We start from the raw sequence: 6479 nt of genomic DNA, 5'->3' as shown, positions 1-6479 counted from the left end.
AAAAATAGTACCAGGAAATGGAAGCTCGGCAATTTCAGCCCCTTAACTTTCAAGCTTTTCCTATGTATGTATATACAATATAACTAGTTATACACTCAATGCTAACAAAATATTTAGTAAATTGATTTAAAAAGTGGATATGTGGATCATCCGGTTCTGTATCAAGTTGTTCTAGCTAACTTCAAAGCACTTCCATTTAAGAAGGGTAAAAACCTGGCTGCAGTCGACAATGAGCGAAAATGGATTGGACGGTAAACTTATAAATAAATTGATAGTTCAATTGTTTATTACTTTGTCTTTAGGTTTGTGTCTTATTAGCGTACATCGAAAGTTTTGTATTAGAGAACCAATCTGAGATTATTAATAAATCTATAGACCGGTTTGGTGAACAGCCAAGACGTTTACGTCTTAAGTAATTACAGTAGATGACAGAAAACACATAGCGCACATAAATTTCAAGAATAAAAATTGCATATTACGAGCTGCTAATATATCTACTTTAAATTATAGTTAAATCATTAGTAAAACTTAACTACAGAAAAATTACACAGACTTTTCAGAGAATACGGAAAAGTTTATTTTTTTTAACATTTTCAATTTTGAATAACGTCTTATCCGGCTATTTGGTTTACTATACAGGTATGTAAAGCTATGAATTTAAAAAATACATCAGAGTTTAGCTGAGATATTCGCCTTTGTCCACTATGTTCTGTACATTTCCCAGTACTGCAAAGCTTTTGACTGCAAATCACCTAAGAGTGGCCAGAAGTGATTCGTGTGCTTACGATTCAAATCGCACCTCACTACATCCGGCTATTTATATCCATGAATCTTCTGGGTGGCGACCGAGCACTCGTTTGGGAGAGAACTAAAGTGGAAGGGCCTAAAACCCCGCGTGCGCTAGGTTTGGGTCCCCCCACGTTAAATCCTGCCCAATGAAAAAAATAATATATGCCTCGGATGAGGCTTCTTTTGATGACGATCACGGCAAACGTAGGAGGGACTATGATTTGAGGGTATGCACCTGGAATATCCAATTCGTTGCGCGGCTGGTTCATGTCCTAGGGAAAATAAAGGCTACGTCACCGCCATCCATGAAATGCCATGCACGGGGCGAGGGAAGGTAAGCCTGGAGCCTTGCGACGTCCACTACGGTGGAGTGCATTAAGGCCCGCGGAAATAACGCCAATGGGCTTTATTTTCTAAAAAAAAGAAATAAAGCCCCAGGGCGTTATTGCCTTTTTTAAAAAGAAAGGCATTGAACTAAATATTTGTTTCCTTTTTATACGAAGAAATTGAAATTAACAAATTTCAATGCATATATTTAATACATATGTATGTTTGTATGTACTTGTGTAAAAAATTTGATAATCCAAAGTTTCAACAAAAAAAAAGGAACATGAAAAAGTAAAAAGTTAAATAAATACTTCTGTCGATTGTTGAATAATTAGACGGAAAATTGGAAACAAAATTCTTGTATTACCATTTAGAACAGGGTTGCCGTTTTGGGCTTATCCTATCAAAATTGGTAGATTTTTTTTCGTTGGTAAGGTGGTAGGACGCTTAAGGTTTTGATAGGTTTTTTTGCTCATAAAGAAAACATCTCCGGCTTGTTGTAATGTGTCACTTTGTCAGCACTGAGTAAGCTTGCCAAATTTTGACAATATCAGTTTTACTCTCAATTTGGTTATTGGATGTTGGCCGTTATATCAAATAACTTAAAAAAAAACTCGTTGATTACTGGTATAGGCACAATTTTACCAATTACTTTCGGTAATTTTCTGAACTCCGTATACGCTATAAATAGTTGTATCCAATGCGTATCTAAAGGGACATCAAGTGATTGAATTGATGGATGTAAAGGCATAGGCCCGGACATTTGGCAAGCCTAACGGTGAGGTTTATTTTTAGTATATGGGTGTTTCCAGCGGAAGGTCCACCACGACAAAAAAAATTAAAGTTTTATATCTAACGTATTTACGGGCCGATTTGTCTGCTTTTTAAAGTATATACTGGCTATGTAAGTAGAATCATGTTTGCATAAAATGGTCTTCCTAGGTGGTGCCAAGGTCGAGATATTTCGAAAAACCGTATTTATGGTCCGATTTGGTTCGAATTTGGCGTATGTGGTTGAAACATAATAAATCATAGATTTCTAATAAATTGACCCTGAATTGGCGCTGAAGTCAAAATATAAAGTATATTCTACATAAAATACATGTTTTATTTGCGTTAAAAATTCATTTAAAAGCAATATTAACAAAAATATAACGATGGAAATTTATGTCACGTGACGCCACGTCACGTCACGTTTCACACTTGGGGTTGTAAAAGAGAATTGAAACAATTTGCATTAATTCAAAAAACTCTAAAAACAACTAGAAAATCATATTAAAATAAGTTTCATGAAAATAGCCATCCACAATTCGCAGAGTTTTGCGATTTTGTAAGAAAAGAAAAAATCAACTTCCATTTTTTGTCACGTAACGACACTCTTTTTAAATGCTTATATTTCAGGACCAAGCAGTTCGATTGATTTCATTTTTCGGTTAAATATAGAGCTAATTATGTGCTATACAATGGCCCAAAAAAGTTAAAGAAAACAAATGGTATTCCTTTTTTGTATCACATTGAAATCGTACGACTGTCACGTGCGCCACCATGGGAATGCCCATATGTTACCGGCCAAACCCGATCTTAGGACAAACTAGTTTTGCCTAGCCTAAACTAGATCAGGGGCCACAGTATTTTTGCGGAGAACTCCTTTCCGGGTAGGCGGCCTTTGGCCGCACTTCAAAAAAATAACCCTCATCAGTCCAACTCCAGGTACGCAGTCCACAATATTGAGCGTTCAACTTGTTTCCGTATTGGACGGATATATTGGATCTAGGTGGAACTGGTTTAACCTAGGAAAAAATAGTTTGTCCTAAGATCGGGTTTGGCCGGTAACATATATATCGTTACCTAAAGGTGAAAAGTTGCCAAGACCATTTTTTTAAATAGCTCAGGAGAGACGAAAAATCGATGTAGTTTCGCATTATCTGTCATTCTGCATCAAAAGCCAAATTTTGGAAAAAGTGGACTTGGCACCTTTTCACGTTTAGGTAGCGGTATGTACTTCATAATATATGTATGCAAATGAGCGTCATTTAGTCCGCAGGCTTTATCAAAACTATAAACTATGTGAATTTTTTGTAATTTTTTCGTTTTTTCGGAATTTATTCGAAATCTTTAGTGTTTAGAAACCAAACGGACCTCAGATTCGGATTCAGCGGGTCGAAATACATAAGTAGGTGTGTCTGGTTAAAAGCACACATCACTTTTTTTGTGCATATACATACATATATGTATGTATAATAGCTATTACTCTGATCTTTTTGTTCACTGGAAATCTTATTTTAGGTATAAAAACCAGCAAAAATAAATGCATTTAATGCTATCAAACGCCGTTTTCTTGATTAAAAGAAGTGGTAGGAAACAAGCCATTTTGTTAGGCTTTTGAACCAGCTTTTTGAGGAAAGAGGGGTTTTCAGTGGTAACGCTGATTTAGATTAGTACGCTTACTGCGCTCTGCAAAGCAATCTGTGCAAAGTTTAAAATGATTGGCCGAGCTTCTTCTCGACCACGGCGGATTTATGATATTCTGCCCTTTACTCATTTTTGGGGGCGGGGAGCGTGTCTGTTGGCGCTCAACCGCGGCGGTCCGCGATTTCGTTCGGCAATACCAGCTCCTTCAGAATTGAGGAGGACTTCTCAGAGCCGTTTGATACCAGTCGAGGTTTCAGACAAGGTGACTCCCTTTCGTGTGATTTCTTTTATCTGATGTTGGAGAAGATAATAAGAGTCGCAGAACTGAACCGCTCAGGCACAAAACTTTACAGGAGCGTACAATTGCTGACGTATGCCGACGACATCGACATTATTGTTACAAATAAGGGCTACATCTGTTACAAATAAGAGTTACGTCTGTTCTAAAAGTATTCAACGCGATGGTGGAAGAGGAAGGCCCACTGCGATGGAAGGACCAAGTGGATAAGGAGTTGGCTTCACTTGGCATTTCCAAATAGGCGTCAGTTTGCACAGAAGAGAAACGACTTGCGTAGTGTTTTGCACTCGGTCAAAATCGCCTAGGCGGATATTGCGCCAAATAAGAAGAAGAGGAAAAACTGTGTACGTCCCAGATGCATTTGCTCAAGCGAGGCATGGTCTAGACCCATCAGCAATGTATGTCTTGTTTGGCAAAAGATTCAGTTGGTTATTTTTAAGTAACTTGCGGACTTTCACAATTTAGACAGATATAAACATTGTACTTTCTCTTAAAACAAAGCCATTTGTGTAAATCCTATTTGGATACTCACACTGTTTTAAAGTTTGCAGTTTCTCAAGTCCGACTTCTATATTTTTTTATCTTTAATTTTGCTTTCATTTTGACTAATTCTGATAACAATTTATTTGTTTATTTTAAACTCATCACACATCACTTTAACGAAAACACCACTTCTAGATTTCCAGAATACTGGTAAGTCAAAGAAAGGCAAAAAATTAAAATTGTATGTGTGTGTCATGCACAAACAAAGAATGTTGTAGCTATTGAAGTTAAATTGTTTTGAAGTTGCTTTTATAAAGGTTACAATATTTTGCTTAAGAGACTTGCATTGATCAAGGAATTGCACGTATTGAGGGTTGCGGTTACCGTGTACGCACTGTAAATATTTTTTTATCGGATAAACAGAAATTAAGTTACGAGAAATTATAAGGCTCAACCTATGAAAAGCGCCTTAGTCCAGACTTGAGAGGGTATTCAAAATTCTAAGTATGCATATTTTTTGTGATTCAATAGATCTATAACTTTAGCAGTCACACAGTGTTATTATCCTGACGAAATCCTTGACGGTGGTACCGGAAGGGCAACGGTACATGACGGTAGGAAGTTTAGTTTGGTTTATAGTCTGATACTGACGGGGTTTCGATGATTCTTCCTCGTAAAATAAACATGCGCAGTAAAAAGTTAACTATTTAAATCTACGAATAGTTTTAAATCAACCTTTGTGAACTTCTGTGTATAATAAAAAAAATTGTAGCAAGTAAGTTATTGGTTTTAAAAATTTATTTTGTTTGAATAGGAGGTCCCCCCTCAAATTTCGTTCTGGCTACGCCCATGGTTGTGCTTGCAATATGGAAGTATTACATATATCAATGGTGCACATGTGCCAAACGTAGCTGCTCGGCTTTCACGTACATGTCATCAGTGTTGCCAGAAATTTTTGGGCGGACCGGCTAAATTGGCAAAAAAAACGGCTAAAACGGCTTAAATGTTTCAACTAAAATTAACATGTTTCATTTAAATAAATCACAAGTGCAAACACGTCAATTCAATAAATTATTTTTGGTTAACAGAGGTTATACGTAGCTTTACACCACTCGTTAAATAAATCACAAAAACACAGACTGGTAAATTCATTACAAATTATTTTTGTTTAACAAAGGAAACTGTCGTTTTACCTAGCTAAGCTTTGCATTAGAAGTCATGTTTGTATTAATTAAAGAAAAAAAGGAATCAATAACATACTTTTGGTGTTTTCTTTTCTATTAAAAAATGTTGCCTTCCTATATTGTAACATATGCACTGGGTTACTTTTCGCCCTGCGAAATGGCTATATTGGTAGAAAGTATTGCGCTTTTGCTTAGTCGCAGGGCAATATTTTGAGAAATGAAAACGTAAAGCTGTGAAAGGGCTGGGGAAAACAGGACAACATTATTTCGAGAAAAAAAGCGCCAATAATTTATATCGAACAAGATGGTCGCTTTTTAAGTTTTTGGCAATTAAACTATTTATTTTATTTTGATATCCATATATTCGGAACGTTCCAGTCTTTAAAGACCTGCACACGACTGTCAAAGAGCATAAGCAACAATAAAGTATGTTGGCACCATGGTACAATTATTCTCAGGTATTGTCTTCCCAGAGAGTTTTGCGTCACATCGAAATTCGTGCATTTAGTTCTCATTCGTCTAACACCCCTATTCTGCAACTCTTTCGTATTCGGATTTTGCTCCGAACCGTAGAAATAGTATGCGGCAATCCGAATCGTATTTTCGAACTTTCGAAATTCGTAACAATGGCATGCCTAACAAGTAAGAAAGTCTAAGTTCGGGCGGAGCCGAACATTAAATACCCGGCGCAATTATTAAATATATGTTTTCCACCTTTCCGAAAGCTACCGCTACACGATAAGCCGGGGTGTATAAATTTTAAGTAAATTAGCGTCCTTAAATTTCGAAATATTGCAGTTTCAAGCATTTCTGAAATATACCGTTATATGAAAAGCGGTCGTAATTTTAGTCCGATTTCAATAATTTTCAACGCTTTGCTTTTATGTGGCAAGCACAATAACCATACCGAGTTTGGTTCAAATTGCTAGAACGGTTAGCGAGATACATATATGTGATCATAAGTGGGCGGTGCCACGCCCATTTTC

This window comes from Rhagoletis zephyria, unplaced genomic scaffold (assembly GCF_001687245.7).
Source record: "Rhagoletis zephyria isolate East Lansing unplaced genomic scaffold, Rhagoletis_zephyria_1.1 Rzeph_scaffold_00388, whole genome shotgun sequence".
NCBI classification, from domain to species: Eukaryota; Metazoa; Arthropoda; class Insecta; order Diptera; family Tephritidae; genus Rhagoletis; species Rhagoletis zephyria.
This window is presented reverse-complemented; position numbering follows the sequence as displayed.